Raw genomic sequence first — 16184 nt, 5'->3', positions numbered from 1 at the left:
AGAATCAGTTGAAGCAACATGCCTTCAACTGATCTCATGTATCATCTTCTTAGAGATGATCTATGCTCTTATCTAGATAAGTCAAAGTGTTGACTTCTCTTGTAAATGTACTATCTCTTTCTCTCTCTGTTGAACTATTGAAGAACATATAAGAAGAATTGATCAAGGGTTTCCCCACATTGGGGTTTGTCCCTGGCTAGCGCCACATCTTGTGTCCTCTTATCGTGGCTTGTCTTCTGCGATTTATGTTTATGTTCTATCTGCAGTTTACTTTAATGTTGATGCGATTGCTAATTTGGAAAAGATATTGAGCTAACTATGAAAATTGAAATAAATTGCTCTAAGCATAGAACATACCTAAAATTAACAATCTTCCCTAGTTGAAAGGGGGAGATAGGCAAATTATTCTTGTCGTCATGTTGTGAAGAAAGAATGGAGGATTAGGTAAGCATCTGAGATTGATTCCGATACTCTTTGAGGATGTGGTAGGGAATCCAATAGGCAAGAGTAGCCGAAGAGGAAATTCCTTGAGGATGTGTTATTCCAAGATAGGACTTGTCCTAAAAGGGCATACCCTATCAATACCCGGGTAGGGTATGTGCGTTGAGAGACAATGATGATGGTTTCCATCAGTCATTGGTCTCGCCAGTATTGTGCTCTGATCTCGTGGAGAGATAGAGCGGTTAGTCAATGCCTTGCTATGTGACAATGCTGGTTGGTATGATGAGATGCTTTGGCATAAGCTAGGACAATAACTTATGAGACGGCTTACCAATCTGACTCTTTTGATGATAATTCTTTAGTTTGAGAATGTCCAAGTACCTTGTATGTATTATGAATACCTCCCTACTTAAGAACGAGCGTTGAAATATGTAACTAGGTTCAGTCTTCATAATGACATATGTAATCCTGATTTTATGTATTTGTTGTAAAGAGAAAAATAAATTTATTGTCATTTTTGAGGCATGGGTTTCATGCTCAAGGGAAATTTATTTTTATGGGTCAAGCACCCATTGAGTGCTTCTAGGGCTTGTCATCAAGTCTACAAGTTTGTTGAGTCATTGTCATGTATGGAAGACCCTTTTGGGCATGTTACAAATTATAAAGAAAATTTATTTGAGTCACATCTAGAGTCAAAAGACCCTCCAAGACCTCGTCATGGTGCAAAGAACAAGTCGGCCTATTAGGGCACTCAAGGAAGCCTATATATAGGAGCATTCAGCCTCATTCAAAGGAGCATCAATCAAGCATCCAAGAGCAAGCAAGAAGTGCGAAAAAGAAAGGACAAGAAGCCTCTTAGATAGCGAAGAAAAGAAGAAAGACCGAACGTTTGGGACTATTTTTGGGCCTCTTACACCTCACATGTGCGAGGGAAAACTAGGGCACATTAAGGTGTAGCAAGTTCAGATTACAATTGTCATGAGAGCCGAGTTTTTGGGTCAAAAGAAGTCTCCCTTGCAAGTTGAATTGATAAGGAGAAGAAGTCATATGAAGCAAAGGAGAGAGGAGGACAAAGTCACCATATTTCTCTCACATGTTCCACCTATGGTTTTTGCTGTAGGGGCCGAAAACTGCAGGTTGAAATTGCAGTCTAAAGTTGCAGATCAAATGTTGAGGTCAAAGAAGAAATTGCAGCAACGTTAAGGCAGAGTTGACTCGGTTTGACTTGGTCTTGGTCATGGGTCATAGGTGTTGGAATTCATCATTTGAAGTTCTATAAGAAGAGAAGAGTCCTTGTGGGTTTTCCTCTCAAGCGGAGAGGTTTTGGCCCTGGATGACCGCCTATATCCTGTGTCCTCTTATCTCATTGCTTTTTATTGTTTTGGTAGTTGTTTGATGATAAGAACGCTAATTATAATTAAGTGAAAGAAGAAGTTAATCAAGTCAAGTAAAATACATCACAAGCAGTTATCAAAGTAAGAGAAATCACCTAATCTAGCTGCCCTAGATTTCTCAACACGTCTAACCATGGTGATGATGACATGGGACACTTTGACAGAGGGTATTCAACACTTATTGAGGGGCGTTGACCTTGGGACGAATTGACATAGTTGATGACACTCTCTTCCACCTCTAGAACCTTGGACGTTGTGTATTAGAGTTAGGACATCACCTTGAGATTAGATGTACCCTTGAGATGGTAGGATCCCCCCAAGCTGGCATTGCACCTACTTCATGGATGTCGCGGAACTGAGAAATATAGAACAATCACACATACAAATTGACACCTTTATTTTTGGACAATTGTCCCTAGAAAAAGCCAATGTGGGAAAACCAGTGCAACAGATGAGGGTTTTATTATTATGTAGCAACAAAAATTCTGAGTACAATAAAATGGATGCCAAACCGACAATCTCTCCTAAGAGAAATATTGGAAAAAAATATCTGAGGTAATTTACCCTCCACAAACAATCCTGGCTTAGTCTGGCCACTCAAATTGGCAAACTCAGACCCGCTACGCAACTTCTGCATCATCACTGCACAATCACTCACACGCTCAACCTAATCTTGGCACAAATTTGTCTCTAATTGACTGCTGCTGTTGTGGAAAGAATCCTCAGGCCCTTTGGAAAATTATTCTGGACCCTGATAATTGAATCCTCCTCTTGCTCAACTAAATATAACTGCCCTCTTGAGGCTCAGCGCAGGCCCATGCGCAGCTTCCTGGAGAAATAAGATAACCTCCTCTCCTGACTCTTCCAAAATTGGAAACTCCTCTAGAAATCTGCTACTCTGCTCCTCTGCCACCTGCTACTCGATCATTGGCTCGATCTCACTACATAATCACTTGCTACTAAAAATCGAATTGCCTTGAGCTCTGAGTATCTGCACTTGTGTGTTCTCCATCTACCCCATCAACCTCTTATTATAATCTCGAGTTGAGATTTCAACTACAACGATTAAATCTTAATCAATGGTTGAGATCATCTCTAAGGTGATCCATGTTTGTTTCTAGAGAATTATCACCTTTCTCAATTAATTCCTATTAATTAATCGATTTCCCTAAGTTAGACTTAGGCATTTTTAATTATTGATCAATTAATTTAATTGAGCTGCCTCTAGGTGGAATTTCCAGAAACGATTTTCGGGTTTTGGAGACCTCATGTGTTTTAGCCCCTCCACAAGGTTTGAGATTAGAACATCATCCGATGCTACAAAAACTAACACTCCCTCTTAGTGATGAAGGTGTTCTAGTGCTCCACTGCTACAACACCCTGTCTCTGTATCATCCTCCGATACATGTTGCTGATGTTTGACAATTGTAGATACTTGCCACTATGCATCAACCACTGCGCTAACTTTGATTCATCTGCTATTGGATGTAGTTGAATGTAATGTTCCTATGTAGGAATATGAGTGATATTTAAACAAATAAACAGTGCAGCAACATAAAATTAAAAACATGCATTATACATCCATAAAAACACTGTAAATCTGGAACTGCTGAGCCATATATTATAAAATCTGAGAGCATAGGTACAATATAAATGGGATGGTGCACCTGGGCTTGTCTCAAGGACAAGCTTGACAAAACCCAGGTGATGGAATAGCTGAGCTAAAGGCTGCCCAGTTGCTGCACCACTCTGCACTGCGCTGTCCTAGTAAAACCACTGCCCTGTTGAACTTCGACTTGCTGGAATGTGCCCAAAAACTACCCAGAAAATTATATCCTTTTAGCCTCGGACTCCTTGGACAAAACCTAGAAAAACCCAGAAGGGAATTTCTCTGGTTTTGACTTTGGATTTTCGGCCTCCTTGGAGCCTCTCCCCAATTATTGCTGCCAAATTCGACTTGCAAGAAACAACCTGCAAATCCCTTTGAAAACACCCCTAGAATGCTGGGTTCACCTGTGCTAACTGACTCCTTGCTCCCTAGATGATTCTTGGCCCAGATGACTGCTAGTGCTCTCCCAAGCACCACGAGTTCGCTGCCAGAGGCCACTGTGCAATCCCTTTGAGCAGAAAATCATACTGCTATAACACCTATTGAGCTGGCTGCAAAACTCAGCGAAAATGTCCTCAACCAATAGCGTTTCCAGCTCCCAGAACTCCCAGCAAGCTATGGACCTCCTGGCTGGCTCAATCTCCTCTTTCGTTTTTCTGGCTGCCCAGAAAATACACAGTCTCCTCCTCTGCGTGGCTGGATGAAGTGTATGACTATTCTGGAACCTTTGAAATCTTTGTGGAACAACCTCCCTAGGACGGGCATGGATGGTCCCCCAAAGTAGAGGTTGAATCTCTCGCTTGTAAGATTCGTGGTTGAACAGCCAATAGACTCGCGAAGCAGCAGAACTTACAAAGAGTTTGTTTATAAAATGATCAGGATGAAAACAAAATGAGAGTTGATCTCTCTTTATAACTCCTTGGCCCCCCTTAGCCTCATGTGGGCCCCTCCATCCACCCATTCAATTTTCCCTCCAAGCATATTGAATGGCTAATTCGAACTCCTATGTGGGTGGCCCCCACATTCCATTAGTAGCTAAATAAAGTCGACTTGGCCCCTAAGTCCCTAAGTCGAAAGTGTGGGGCCCTCTTCCTTAATAAAAAATGTGCAAAATTGTGTAGCAGCACCCTGTTACTAATGTGTTTGAGAAGGGACATGACAGTCCTCCCATCCCAAATGTTGCTTGCCCTCAAGCAACCTCAAAGCTGGGTGCTCCAAAATATGCTCACCCTCCTAGGTGGCATCCTCATTTGGCAAGTTCTTCCAATGCACCAAACATCGCTTGCCCTCAAGCAATGCCTGAACAAACACCCTCTCTGACTGTGGACCCCCAGAATCACTGCAAACTTCACCAGGGTCCCAAATGTGCCATTGGATCGTCCCTGATCGTTGTACTATCCTATAGTGAAGGAGTCCCTCGATAACAAGATCCCAAGCCAACCTGATCAACGTGAAGCCCCCCTTGCTCCACTCACTATCTTGCCAGATATCGGCGTTAGAACCCCTGTGTCTATCATCAATAAGTGGAGCATCCGGACGATGTAAAACTCTGCCCAAATCCTCATGAAGTTTCTCTACTGAATATTCCACCGCATGCACTCTGATTGTGGACCCTTGAAGATACAACTCAATCCCTATGCGAATGAAGCCTCTCCTGCATGAGCTCCTCCTGAAATCCTCTTGCTGGCCATCTTGCCATGTTAATGAAGTCTCCCACACGCTTAGTGAATCACTGAAACCCGATGGAGAATCTGGATCACCCTCCCTTATAGAAACCAGCTCACCCCAATGGGTATCTGAACTGCTAAGTACTATGATGCTAGGGTCCCATGCCCAACGCAACAAGAAACTATCCTGCTGACCTTGCGACACCCTGGTCATCATTAACTGTCTAACATGCTCGTACCATAGCCTCCTCTCGCTTAGGTCTCGGCCACAATCTATGCGGTGATCAAGGTTAGGCCCAACTAGCCAAAGCGACCCAATATTGTCAGCACCTATCCCTCCATGGCTGGCCCCAATCTTGAGCAACAATCTACGTCGCCTTATGGTGAGGGCTTCGGTGATTCCCCATGTGTCTGCCTGTGAATGAATCAATTCACATGCTATCTTGCTCATCTTCACCGAGGAGTGGAGTATTCCACCAATCCACTGGATCCCTGTATCCCATAACAATACTAGAGGTCCACAACCCCAAATCCTCTATGCCTGTCGCTGTGATATGCTGCTAGCTGTTGGGACTCCTTCGTGCCCCGTCTTTGACTCCTATAGGTATCCAATAGGTAGGCACCAAGCATCAAGAAACCGTGTTGCGAATAACCAACTGCTCCGGGCTTGCCAAATCACACAACAAGATCCACTATCCCAACTCCTGATGATGTGCCCTGGTCCAACTGGAAGCCTAGGCATCATCTTGCCAACAAGGGCTACCATCCTTCGCACCTCATGCTCACCTAATGTCTCAAGTTGTAGAGATGGAAAGCACCATACAACTCCCTCTCGGTCACCTCCCCAAGTGTGAGCCTAGGGGTGGAACATATGTTACCTCGACAATCAACCATGCTATCCCTAAGCATGGATATGTCAACTCGTGCACCTACCAAGTGTCTCAATTGGAGAGTCTCCTCCTAGCCCATGACACACGGTGTCTCATCCAGCTGCCTAGGGTGAGCCTCCCATGCCATTCTTCCTGAATGGAGAGTGTCAAGGGGCAACAACCAAACACTATGTGACTGTAAGCAACATCGGAAGAGGATGGGTGGGTATGTCCCGAAGGGTATGATCAAGAGTCTGCTAGAATGCTCAAGAGTAATCCTATGGACATCCCTGTTTCTGTCTTGGATCTGCTGACAACCCCCTCGAAGCGTTATCTCCGCTAAACATGGTGTCACCAGATGCTCAACCATGTCCTCATCGATCCTAGGTGAGATGCATCCAATGGTACACCTACTACCCCTGTCCATAAGTCTCCTTGGAGGTAACGCTCCAAGTGCCCACTGCACCGCATCATCTGCCACTGCATACCACCCAGTATCACCGCACTCATCGACATGCCACTGTATACTGCAACCTGTCTTTGTACACCATGGAATACCCCTAGCTACAACCATACCATCCTGTATCATCTTGTGTCCTGCCTGTGTCACTACACCTATCACTCCCTGCACATCCTCAATGCGATGCGAATCACTCCTTCTACCCCACAGTGTTAATCGGCATGTTGTGGTATACCACCATGTATCTCCATGCTCCTCTGCAGGCCCCTTCTCCTCTCTGCATAGCCCCACACACCACTGGGTGCTATGGCCTAGAATTGGGTCTGTATGCATCAGGCCACACACCGCTACATAAAACCAGATGCTACGACCTGACTCTGTGCAATCTTGTGTGCCACTGCCTACTATCCTACCACCCTGTAACATATGGTATCCCGCATGTGCCTAAGTGTCCGCCACTCTAATAGTGACCCCACCATGACCCACTTCATGTCCCCTTGTCCATCCTGGTAGACCTGAGCACCCTAACTCCACTCCTGCTAGGGGGGATATCTCTGCTGTGCCGATCCTCAGTGACCCCTGAGTCCTAAAACTCAATGGGAGAACATCGTCTCCATACAATATCCAGTCTGGTGGCATACCCATGCCACCTCCAACTAGCTCTTGCCAGACAATGCTAATCATCCTGCGCCCCCATGCGCAACCAACATGCCAAAACAATTAATGGAGTCTGCTCACAAATCACCTAGCCACTAGCATCAATTGGAACTCCCCTAAGGAATGCATGCTCTCAGGCACGGGGTTGACTACCTCATCAATGCCATAGCCTTCCCACATGTGTGATATCGGATGGGAAGGCCCCCCTAGATCTCAATGCCAACTTGAGCCTCTAGCACCCTTAATGTTTGAGAGCTCCCACAGAGCTTTACTCTGGATTACAACCATCTCCACGAGTCTAGCCCACTCCATTGGGTACCAACTCAGAATCTCTCGCCATCCAACCCCAAGAGAGGGATCGAATGCACAAACTCTAGCACATAGAACAAGCCCTCCATCCTGCGAGTGTTGCACCCTGCACAACTCATGTCGCCTCAACTCACCATCCTGGTCAACACATAAAATTTGTCGGGGAGTCTCTGCATCTCTCTCTTCGTGGTGCAAAGGTAGTCTAGCAATGTTGCAAGCCCCATCTATATAAGCCCAGAGAGAGCTATTATCTGGAAGTACTGCAACTCTATTGACGGTCTGTGCATCTAACAACTCTAAGTCAGTGGTGGGCCCCAAAGAAGACTACTCATCCTCCTCCACCATGGGCTCAACATGAGTCACGAACTGCCCCTCCATGATTAGCTCATGCCCTTCTATGTGCTCTCCATGTTGTTGTAGGTGGTTGTCATCCTGCAACTCTATCATAGATCTAGGTGCCTCTGTACCTATCGGTTCCTCATCAAGGGTGGTGATGTCTCTCAGCACCTCATCATCTTGTCGTGTGCTGCTATCACCTGAAAACTCGGTCACGACCCCGGATATCTCAACAACGGATGTCACCTTCTCAACGGTGGACATGCCTGTGTCTCCTGGCCCCTCATCAATGGATGGTCCTATGGGTGTATGCTCTACTTTCTCCCCCAAGGTGTCAATTGGTGCTATCAAAGAGGCCTCCAACAATGGTGACTCTTGTGCCACATTGGGTATACCAATGTGATCCTCACACTCCCGCGTGTCCTCTGCCTCATGTTCAATCTCCTCCTCAGGTCCCTAATGTCTAAGACCAAGTCTCCACCAGCAAAATCGTCTACTTAACTCATCCTCTAACTGTCTCTGGCCTGCTTACTCCTTTTCAGGAGACTTGGTGCCCTGATTGTGTCAACTTTCCCCACATAGTGTAGATGGTTGTACTCCCACGGCTTGTGCACCTCTAGTGTCTATGTTGTAAGGATAAGGATGGATCTGGTCTAACACCTTCCTCAATTGAGCCAACGTCTCATCGCTCCAGCAGATTCCACCCTAAAATTCTTGCATACTGAATCTCCCTTGAGCCATGGGTAGTGTACGGAGTAACTCGTCACTATGCATACATGCCCAAATCTCCCATGATCTTACTGGTTACCCACAGCTGGGCCAAGATCATGCTCTGATACCACTGTAATGTTCCTATGTAGGAATATGAGTGATATTTAAACAAATAAACAGTGCAACAACATAAAATTAAAAACATGCATTAATGATTATACATCCATAAAACACTGTAAATCTGGTACTGTTGAGCCATATATTATAAAATTTGAGAGCATAGGTACAATATAAATGGGATGGTGCACCTGGGCTTGTCTCAAGGACAAGCTTGACAAGACCAAGGTGATGGAATAACTGAGTTGAAGACTACCCAGTTGCTGCACCACTCTGCACCGCGCTGTCCCAGTAAAACCACTGCCCTACCAAACTTCGACCTGCTAGAATGTGCCCAAAAACCGCCCAAAAAATTATATCCTTTCAGCCTTGGACTCCTTGGACAAAACCCAGAAAAACCCAGAAGGGAATTTCTCTGGTTTTGACTTTGGATTTTCGGCCTCCTTGGAGCCTCTCCCCAATTGTTGCTACCAAATTCGACTTGTAGGAAACAACCTGCAAATCCCTCTGAAAACACCCCTAGAATGCTAGGTTCACCTATGCTAACTGACTCCTTGCTCCCCAGATGATTCTTGGCCCAGATGACTGCTCTCCCAAGCACCACGAGTTTGCTGCCAGAGGCCTCTGCGCAATCCCTCTGCCCAGAAAATCGTACTGTTGTAACACTTGTCGAGCTGGCTGCAAAACTCAGCGAAAATGTCCTCAACCAATAGCCTTTCTAGCTCCCGGAACTCCCAACAAGCTATGGACCTCCTAGCTAGCTCAATCTCCTCCTCCGTGTTTCTAGCTGCCTAGAAAATACGCAGTCTCCTCCTCTGCGTGGCTGGATGAATTGTATGACTATGTTGGAACCTCTGAAATCTCTGTGGAACAACCTCCATAAGGCGGGCACTGATGGTCCCCCAAAGTAGAGGTTGAATCTCTCGCTTGGAAGATTTGTGGCTGAACAGTCAGTAGACTCACTAAGCAGCAAAGCGTACAAAGATGAGTTTGTTTGTAAAATGATAAAGCTGAAAACGAAATGAGAGTTGATCTCTCTTTATAACTCCTTGGCCCCCCTTAGCCTCATGTGGGCCCCTCCATCCACCCATTCGATTTTCCCTCCAAGCATATCGAATGGCTAATTCGAACTCCTATGTGGGTGGCCCTCACATTCCACTAGTAGCTAAATAAAGTCGACTTGGCCCCTAAATCCCTAAGTCGAAAGTGTGGGGCCCTCTTTCTTAGTCAAAAATGTGCAAAATTGTGTAGCAGTACCCTGTTACTAATGTGTTTGAGAAGGGACATGACATTGAACCATGCTGCATCTGTGCTGCTACTGACATTGCATTGTAACTTGTACTACTGCCAACTCTGCATCTGCACTAACATTCCCTCTCATTGTTGTTGTTGCTGCTGCAACTGCGAAGTATCCAAAAATTTGAATCAACTGTCTCTATGCTGCAACTGTCTCTTAAGTCTTTGACTGTTACTAGCCTCTGCACTATCCACTGGGAAACCTGTGCTGTTGTTGACTCGGCACTGTGCCTCCTGCACTGCTATCAACACTGCTTTGCGCCACTCAACATATGACTGCAACTAGTCTACAACTGTCACTTTGGAACTGACTGCACCAACTGACATTGATCATTCTACTACTGAATACTATCGACCCCTGTAGCAAAGGTATGGTCCTGTTGCAACAATTTGGACCTGATCTTTTTGTCGCATCTGTGGTGAACCCTGATCTGATCTCTGCAACTCTAGGACTAAAGCTCTACAACGCCCCACCTCTCTCCTGGAGGTATAGCTGCATACATGGAAAAATCTTCCTCTACCCTAGAGAAAAGATTATCAATATTTGCGGATGCTGCCACCTGATCCTGCTTCTCCTTCTTGTCCTTCTTCCTCTGAGGACACTGGGTACTGTAGTGTCCAATCTCTCCACACTTGGAGTCCTTGATCTTGGACAAATCCTTCTTCTTCTTTTCTCCCTGCGAGCCTTGTCCTTGACTGAGACCTTTTGCTTTCCCTTTTGATGCAAGGGCCACATTTTCTTCCTCCTTCACACCCTTCGATCCTTTGTTGCTATTTCCGCTAAGGGAGCTCTTTAGTAGAGCTTGCCTCATCTCCTCTTGTGTGAGATTTGCCCATATCCAGTCCCACCCAGGGAACAGATCTTGTCCCAAAATGCCCTGGACGAAGGTTTCCCAATCCCCGGTGACACTATTGAGGGCCAAACACGCAAGTTCTGTAGGTGGAGACGACTCTCCTACGGTTGCAAGCTCATATTGGATATCTTGAATTTTGGTGAGATAGGGAGTGATGCCTTTACTCTTCTGCATTCGAATATTCCTAAGTTTTTCCTTCAGGAACATCTTCCGCAGCTCGGAAGGATTCTAATGTAGTGTGGCAATAGCATTCCACATTTCTTTGGCCGTATTCTTGGCCACAACGTGTGAGACTATATGATCTCAAACTCTATCGAGAATCAACTGCTTCGCCTTGGCCATCTCCTTATTGTAATTCGCTAGTTGATATTCATCTACAGGTATGGCTACAACTCGTTCTGCATACGACTTCAGACCATACTTGTGTAGCAAGAATGCCGTCTTGGCTTCTAGATAGAGTAGTTCGATGCACCCTCTAATTTGTCTTGATCTCGGAGTCTTGTTGAAGCCATCATTGCAAAAACTCGACTTGGGACAAAAATTTCCCTCTTTCGCTCGCTCAGCTGCGAGCACCGCTACTCGCACTCCTTCCTGGAGTGAGAAAATGTGCCTACTGCTACTATTTACTGCAACTGGAAATTTTGGATTTTTGAAACTAGAAACCCTCTAAGAGAAACTCACTTTGCATGTGCAATTTCTCTTCCTCTTCCGCTCAAATTTGCTCAACGATTCTGCTATGCTGCTTTCTGGAATTACTTTCTGGCTCTACCTCTGCCTGCTGGAGCTTTGCTCTGAACAATTCTAAATTTTCCTACCACTCTGTAATTGGAAATCGAACTTCTCCCTCTGAACAACGAATTTCCCCCTCTTCGTCTTTGAGCTACTAACCTAATCAAAATTGCTCTGATTCCATGTGAAAATTCCTTGAAATGGAACAATTGGAAATTATTCTTCTAATTGGTCAATTATTAAACAATTTATTTGCTATAACAAACAACGAATAATTCACATTGCAATTCTTCACAAATAAAAATTACTTTGCAGAAATAAAATATGTAGAATTGAGAAATATAGAGCGATCACACACACAAGTTGACACCATTATTTTTGAACAATTGTCCTCGGAAAAACCCAATGTGCAAAAACTGGTGCAACAAATGAGGGTTTTATTATTATGCAACAACATAAATTATGAGTACAATAAAATGGACGCCAAATTGGCGATATTTCCTGAGAGAAATACTGGCAAAATATATCTTAGGGAATTTACCCTCCTCCACAAGCAATCCTGGCTCAGTCTGGCCACTCGAACTGGCAAACTCAAACCCTTTTCACAACTTCTGCACCACCCCTGGCAGTCACTCACACGCTTAGCCCAATCTTGCCATGAATCTACCTCTGACTGACTGTTGCTGCTCTGGAAAGAATCCTCCGGAGTTCGACCCTTTGGAAAATTAACCCGTACTCTGTCAATTGAATCCTCCTCTTGCTAAGCTAAATCCAACTGCCCTCTTGAGGCTCTGTGCAGGCCCTTGCACAACCTCCTGGAGAAATAAGACGACCTCCTCTCTTGACTCTTTCGAAATTGGAAACTCCTCCGAAAATCTGCTACTCTGCCCCTCTGCCACCTGCTACTCGATCATTGGCTCAATCTCACTACTGAATCACCCGCTACTGGAAAATTGAACTGCCTTGATCATTGAGTATCTGCACTGGTGTGTTCGCCATCTACCCCATCGACCTCTTTTTATAACTTGTAGTTGAGACTTTAGTGGCCACGATTAAATCTTAATCAATGTTTGAGATCATTTCTAAGTCGATCCATGTGAGTTTCTAGAGAATTCTCACCTTTCTCAATTAATTCCTATTAATTAATCGATTTCCCTAAGTTAGACTTTGGCATTTTAAATTATTGATCAATTATTTAATTGAGCCGGCTCTAGGTGGAATTTCCATAAACGATTTCTGAGTTTTGGAGAACTCATGTGTTTTAGCTTCTCTGCAAAGTTTGAGACTAGAACACCATCCGATGCTACAAAAACTAACATAATTGAAGTATTATTTCATGTTATTTCATTGATATAGCTATCTTTGGGCTTCGGCGTCTAACCTATCCAACTTGTAATCGTGGATTTATTATTATTTTAGCGCTTTCAGGCTTTTTAGCAAATCGACCTAGTAGCTCCTATATAAATAAGAGGTTTACCTTTGGATCATTGTCACACTTGAAGATCAATTTGCACTATTTTACTTGTCTCTTCTCTCTTTTGCACTATGGAGCACTAGTGTATCGAAGTTCTCTTGGAGGATATTTTTGTGGATGGTTCTCTCTTTTGGATGATTATTGGTGAATTTTTGATGATATGTGTTATGCAAATATAAGTTATCTTCCATCTTGTTCTTGTTGATGAATTAAGGTTTATTAAAATCTTCACCAAGGTTTTGATGATGTTTTATGGCTCTAAAATCTCCTTGTACAAGATCTTCATTAAGCTTCTGTTGAGGTGACCTAGGTTTAGGCTTTATCTCCCTCCCTCTCAATCCCCAAGAAGATAGAATGATGCTAGGGTTAAAGAGTTGAGATCACAGGTTTATCTCCCTTAATTTCCTTGAATCCACATCCATCTCTTTTTTTCCAATGATTTTTAGTCCTAGACTCCATTAGCCCTAGATTGAGAAGACACTACTCTTATATCTCGTGCCAATCTTTTAAAACTCTTAATATTTTTCTTTTATTTGTTCTAGGGTATATTAGGGTTTATTTACAACAAAATTATACATATTCAGCATTATTGTCTTGGATGTTATTGTCCTAGTGTTAGGATTTATTTGGAATTGATTGGAAAAGTAAAAGTATCAATTTACATGCATTTTCAGCCATAATTTAGGGCTGATGTCTAGGGTTTGTTGTGTTGTTATACATATTTGTACCACAGAAAACTTGCTGTAATTTATTATCTTGTTACTCATTAATTAGCACTAATTTTACCCGTCTTTGTCATAGATTTTGGTTTTTTTTTTTTTAATTGCTGTTATAAACTAATTGACTGCAATCTTGAGATTAAAACCCTAGTTTATGACAACCAAATATAATTTCTTGATTGTATGTGTTTGGGAACTTATTTGGGCCGCTATTGGTTGACCTAAGCCTCTAGAATGAGCCATAGGAGCCTTTGTAGTCACTCTCATTGTTGAGCATTTCACATGGCAATTACATATTTATTGGATCTATTCTTGACTGATAACACTTGCTGTTTGGTTGTTTTGTCACAACTCACGTCTTATTCATCCATTTTCAATTTCTGTTTGTTGCCTAGACTCTATAGCCCAGGGATTAGGCACTAGGTCTTGCCTAACTTTCCATTTTAAATCTTAAAAGACAAAAACAATATCATTCTGCAAATCTGTTTTTTTAGCATTTAAAAGACAGATCTGTAGGCTTATCAGTGATTCCTTCCTTGTGTTGGAGGATAGTTGGCCTTAAGTGAGAAGGATGATCACCAAGGTGACAATGGGTGATGTCCTCAAGTCACTTTGGGGTTGGTAGTTGATAATTGAACTTATTTTTTGAAGCACAGATTTTAGAGGTAACAATGAAGTAATTTTTTCCCTGGATCGATGGAATGAGTTTAAGCACTTGTTCCATTTCTTAACAAGCCATCCTTTGGCTGATGTTATGGCTCTTTTGCTTTTGAGAAAGAAGCTGCCACAAGATATTTGAAAGCTTCTGTGGCTGCCTCAAAGGTTGGATCAGAGGAGGAGAGGGAGCCACCCCTCCTCAGGGAAGTCATGGCTATCCCTAAGAGTAGATAACTTGAGAGAAAAAACCTAGCTGTGCATGATGTTGTATCTATTAATTGTAGGATTTGAACAATCAAATCTAGCTTTGACATGATATGCTAGATCATTTTTGAACACACTTGATACTCCCAGCTGTAGGTGGGAATTGTCTCCTTGAAAAGTTGTGCACCTACTTTTCCAAGGGAAAACAATGGCACACAGCTATGACGCCAAGGATTTATATTTACTGGCATTTTCCTGTATGAAAATGCCTGCTTTTCACCTTATTTTTTTCCTTAATTTTCCTTTTCTTACATCTGTTTAGAACTGGGGGTGGGCCCCATGGCATGTAACCTGGAAAAAAGTTTCAAAAAAAAATAATTAAGCAACAATATTTTTATGTGAAAGAACACTGTCTTCAAAACTGACTGTGTTCTACCTTTTTTCCTGTCATATCATATAAAATTGATTTGTGGTCTTTGATTGAACAAAAAACATTATTTTCCCCCATTTTTTTCTGGAAACTGCCATGAACCCTGCCATTGGAGCCGCTAAACTCTAATGATAAGCTTCACCTGACATTCTGAAGTCATATGACGTATGAATGCAACTATGGCTAATATGTGTGTATACATACATGTAATTTCCATGTTTCCTGGGAATTTGAAAATATCTTTTAATCTCTACCTTTTGGGAATCTGGATTGTGCATCCATTTCCTCGTTCTAGGTGGTAGGATTGAATTAACCAATAAGTGGTCTAGCTTCTGATATCTGCTAAATAGCTTGTCAACTTCTTAAAAACTCAAATTTAAATCAATTTCAAATTGATGAGTTCTATAACCCTAGAAGTCCACTACAATGATTTTGGCCCAATCCTTAGCATGTAACCACTACTTACACATCTTCAAGTGAGCCAGTTCTAACAATAAATATAGCAACCTGATTCCAAAATGTGAAGGTGTCACTTGGGACAATCTTTAGCAATATCTGCTCTATTTCTCTCAGCCACCTCAGGATCCTTGTAGCGAATTTGTCGCTTATCTTCGAACTGAAGCAAATAGCATTCATCATAGTATGCCATGCTTATGCATATGCCAAAGTATGCAAATGCAAGCTGAGTTTGTCCTATCTCTTGACAACTCTCTTCTTGATTTGATCAGTGGACTATAATATCTGATGATCTATTGAACTCTTTTGAGTCCACTATCCATGTCCTCATAAACATCTCCATACAAGACTCATCTGTTTCAAGGAATCAAAGCATATCCACTATTTGCTCTCAAAATGAAAGATGGAATAACCGTCAGCAATAATTGTGTTTAATGGCTCTGCGAAAACACAAACCATCTATCCCGAAAAGTCTGGTGTCTGTCGTGACATCAGTCTACCATAGTTAGAAGGTAATTCCTATCCGACTTTCTCAATATGCTAGATAACAATTTGTTATTGAATTGCTTTGCAAATTTCTAAAGAAGAGTACAAATGAAGAAGATCTGTAGGTTTGACTATAATGATCAGTACTTTGTTTCTTTGAGTTGTATGAAAAGGAGTTTTATGCACTTGTTTCTTTCCGAAGTTTGTAGCTGACTGCCCAATGAGATTGTGAACTTCAACTGTTGTTATAGGATGTTGAATTTTGATGAAACAATTGAATTTTTATATTCTCATCTTTTGCACATCAGC

The 16184-nt window shown here is 42.8% G+C and overlaps 1 protein-coding gene across 1 annotated transcript in view; it reads left to right on the top strand.

The window, feature by feature from the left end:
- Positions 1 to 16184, top strand: part of SAL1 (SAL1 phosphatase-like protein) — a 240042-nt gene that overhangs the window by 185993 nt on the left and 37865 nt on the right. The window lies entirely within an intron of this gene.

This window comes from Pinus tabuliformis, chromosome 3_2 (assembly GCF_031772625.1).
Source record: "Pinus tabuliformis cultivar Carrire ecotype Pingquan chromosome 3_2, CPIR1, whole genome shotgun sequence".
In the NCBI taxonomy this organism is placed as follows: Eukaryota; Viridiplantae; Streptophyta; class Pinopsida; order Pinales; family Pinaceae; genus Pinus; species Pinus tabuliformis.
The sequence above is the reverse complement of the archived record's forward strand: the minus strand, read 5'-3'. Positions and strand labels throughout refer to the sequence as shown.